Here is a 4,317-nt window from a genome sequence, read left to right as displayed (position 1 = left end):
CTCCTGGCTGATGCACAGTTTGTGGTCGCTGTGCGAGGTGCATACTAACGAGTGACTCGGCAGCATCTCTTACAGTTGAGGCATGCTCTCCATATTTCCTTTGGTAAAAAAATAAAAGGTGGCTTGCCTCATTACAATCCACCAGTGCTGCTGAGCACCCAGCATGTTAAACAGCGACGCCAGAAGGATTCTCTCTTTCAATTTCCTTCCCTTCAGGCTTCCTCGTCTAACTACTTATTGAGTCCTCAGCCTGAAAATATGATTTCACAGAAGAAGGTGGATAAAATCAAAGTATTACAAACCAAATGTAGCTTGTGTATTCCTGATCTACAAACTAGATGTTTCTTACAGTGCTTGCTGTTATGTACAAGATGTGAGAAATGCAACTGTAAAACTAGAATCATCACACTGTGAGTGTATGATTTCGTCAACCAGTGCAGTTTAACTCCTTCCAGGGGTTCATGGCATATTGTATTCACAGCAATATGAGTTCACTATGACCTTGACCTTTGACCCCACAATCTAAGCAGTTCACCTTTGATGACAACTGGTCAACATTTGAAGAAATTCTCAGACTTGACATATGATGTTCAAGAAGTCAAAACAGGCTTTGTGAGGACAAAGTAACCTTGACCTTTGACCACCGAAATCGAATCAGTTAATTTGCAAGTCTATGTGAACATTCAAGCCAAATTTTAAAGGAGTCCTTTGAGGTTTTCTCAAAATATCATGTTCACTAGGCAAAAATTGCTTTGTAAGGTCACTCTGACCTTGACCATCAAATTGGAATAAGCTCATCCTTAGAGGAAGATGTAATGCAATTCCCTACAAGTGCTCATTAAATATACCACGCACACAAGAACAGGAGTTCACTGTGACCTTGACCTTTGACCACCAAAATCTAAGCAGTCCATACTTTGAGTCCAAGTGAGTGTTTGTATTCAATTTGAAGAAATTCCCTTAATGTGTTCCTGAGATATCACAAGAAAAAAGGTTCTTTGTAAGGTGACCTTGACCTTTGACCACTATATTCTAATCAGTTCATCCATGAGTCCATGTGAAGCTTTGTACCCAGGCGCGGCGCGTCCCATTGGGCAAGTCGGGCAGTTGCCCAGGGCCTCGGCCACCAGGGGGCCTCGTCGTATTTATGATTTTTTTCTTTATTTTTCAAATAAATCACTCCTCATGTCCTCCTTCATTCAATATGAACCCAATAGCAAGACAGGCTTCATCGTACTTTCTTTTCAACTTGGTTTTTGAACACTGTGTCTTGTTTGTCACTGACCGGCTGCTTAACAGGAACGAGCTCTGATCTCACTCTGTGTCTCTGATCGAATGTGAGAGGGCGGAGCCCCGGGGCCTGTGTGTGTGTGTGTGATGTCTGGGGACACACACGCACACACTCGCCCGCACAACACTGTACAGCAGACCTGGGCATTGTACGGCCCCCGGGCCGCATCCGGCCCTTTGGCTGTCTGTGACCGGCCCGCGTGAGGTCAACGGAATATTAGGAATCACATGTAAATAAGTGAAATTCATGCAGAGAATACAACAACATTTCTTTTATTTTGAAGGTGCCTTTTTTTAACATTTACCTGACGTACATCCTGAATGCCGCCAGCGGATGATGTGTTGGCGAACGGAGTGGAAGAGATGTGAGTTAACTGTTAAAGTCCGCAAAAGTGTCAGCCCACGTTAAGAGAAGAAAGATAGAGTTTTTAACGAGACGTGGACTGCTAAGTATTTATTTACTGAAGTCAAAGGGAAAGCCGTGTTCTTAGTTTGTGGAGAAAAGATCGCTGTTTTTAAGGATTGCAATTTGAACCGCCACTACGAGACAAAGCACGGAGAGACTAACGTAAGGAGAAGGATCGAGGACATCGGTCATGAAAAACCTGGAACAGTCATGGAATTGTTAAATGTTTATTTTCCAGTCCTGGAAAAGTGCTTGAAAAAAATCCCAAAAGTTTTGGAGAAGTCATGGAGATTTGTTATATTCATATTTTCATGTCGTTCATTTACGCTGAGTTTTAATTAATTCAAATGCTTTTAAAAGAAATACACTCAAAATATAAGTAGGCATACTATCTCATACTAATGGAAATGTTCGGTGGGGAAGCAGGTGAGATAATGCACTACGCCAGGGAAGTGTAGATTTAACCATGCTTGGCTACAAATGGAAAAGTACATGCCATGTGTTACAATAGACGTCAATCAAACTATTGTCTCACTCATTTGTGTAATTCAAGGTTTACTTATATGCTTTGAAATTCTCATTGTTATCTTAAATACTAAATTTAGTCTCTTTTGCATGTATACAGTGAGATCTCACAAAATGTTTGGTCATGGAAAGTTGGTTTAAAGATATTGAAAGTCATGGAAAAGTCATGGAAATCCATGGGTTAAAAATGTGTATGAACCCTGTGTATTATACATCAGGAGGTGTTGTGTAAGTCAGTGCTAAAAATGAATCATTACTGATGTTGTAACTAAATTAGTTAACTTTATCAGGGCAGGAGCTGAATCACAGACAGTTTGTTGCACTTTTGGAGGAGCATGAGACTGAACATGGGGACATAGGCTACCACACAGCTGTCAGATGGCTCAGTCTGGACAAAGTGCTTAAAACAGTATGGGACCTGAGAGCAGAGATTCAAGAGTTTTGTGAAAAGAAAGGCAAGGACAGCCCAGAGCTCTCAGATGCAGACTGGATGGAAGATGAGGTAAATAGAGAGTTTAATTCTGCGTGGACAGATTAATTTGCTTTCACTGCCAACGATGCAACGATGCAGGTGTATGACAATTCACCATACATTGTCATACACCTGTATGCTTGATATGTGGCGAGGAATTAGCAAACAATAAGAAATGTCATGTTGAAAGACATTTCCAGAGCGAGCACACAGCATCTGCTGAAAAGTACCAAGCTGGAGATGAGCAAAAAAAGCAGAGTTCTGTGTTTCATCTAATTCAAAGTAGGCCTACACATGTATTATGTTCTCCTCTTCATAAGAGTTTGGTGTTTTCCTTTTTTATAACAGGTTAAAATACCAGTTAAACAGTTTTTTTATTGTCGTTCTATAATTCAATGAATGCAACAAACTATAGTTTTTATATATATTGTATAATTATATATATAACTTTATAACCTGTGTTATCAAATATTTGTTTGGCTCCAGGCAGATTTAATTTGGGGGAAGAGGGGGCAAAATGGCTCTTTCGATAGTAAAGGTTGACTACCCCTGGGTTAGTATGACACAAACACTAACTCACTCACTCACATGTCTCCCTTTCTCACACACACTCACACACACAAGTCTCCATTTCACACACACTTATTTAATCACTTTCTCTCTCTTTCTCTTTCTCTCTCTCTCTCACACACATACACACGCACATAGTCAAAATAGATTTTTTTTTTTTTGGGGGGGGGGGCCTCAAAATTGTTCTTTGCCCAGGGCCTCCAATTAGCCAGAACCGCCCCTGTTTGTACCACAATTGAAGAAACTCTCTCAAGGGGTTCTTAAGAGATCGTGTTCAAAAGACTGAGACGGATGGACGGATGGAAATGATGCCTCCAGCCACTGGGTGTCACTGCTGAGGCCGTAAAACAGTTCCCTGAAACGTGTTGAAAGAATCCACCAAAGGCAAAGTTTCAGCATTGCTTATAAATATAATTTATTAATTGTTTTAAAAATTCTTTCTTACACTTTGTACAGAAAACAATTAGAGGAGATAGAGAGGCAAGCATTCAGCAAAATTTAGCAAGATTCATGAAAGCGTGCCAGAATTACATCAAATGCACCAACACTACCCCGCACTAATCAAATCAAAGTCACTCCTGATATTAAAATAAAGATGCACTTACAAGGACAGCTCTAGTTATAGACTTCTATCATGTTAACCAATGCCAAGTTTGCATAGTAGACACCGCTTTTACAAAAAAGGAAAGAAACCTAAACAAAAACATACAAACTAGTATCTAACTGTACTGCTCTTTTTTATATTCTGAAGTTTTGCCAAATATAGCGGACAGTACACAACTGTACATATTGTGGATAGAAAAGATTTGTACATAGTTTGATATCTTAACACTACTTTCTTCACATCATGGTGGATCACACGTTCTCTTCTGACGGGAAAACTCCTCCGACGCGGCAAAGATCAAACTTCCCTTAATCGCTCGTTTCCTTGAACACGTTTCCTCAGTGAAAAACTCCATCTCATGACTGTGACTTCTGCCTTTCGAGTTAATCAGGGATGTTGACAATGAACTGCGATTACCTTTGGGTTCATGTTTTAGTTTTTTTTTTAACA

The sequence above is a fragment of the Pleuronectes platessa genome, chromosome 4 (assembly GCF_947347685.1).
Source record: "Pleuronectes platessa chromosome 4, fPlePla1.1, whole genome shotgun sequence".
Taxonomy (NCBI): domain Eukaryota; kingdom Metazoa; phylum Chordata; class Actinopteri; order Pleuronectiformes; family Pleuronectidae; genus Pleuronectes; species Pleuronectes platessa.
The sequence above is the reverse complement of the archived record's forward strand: the minus strand, read 5'-3'. Positions refer to the sequence as shown.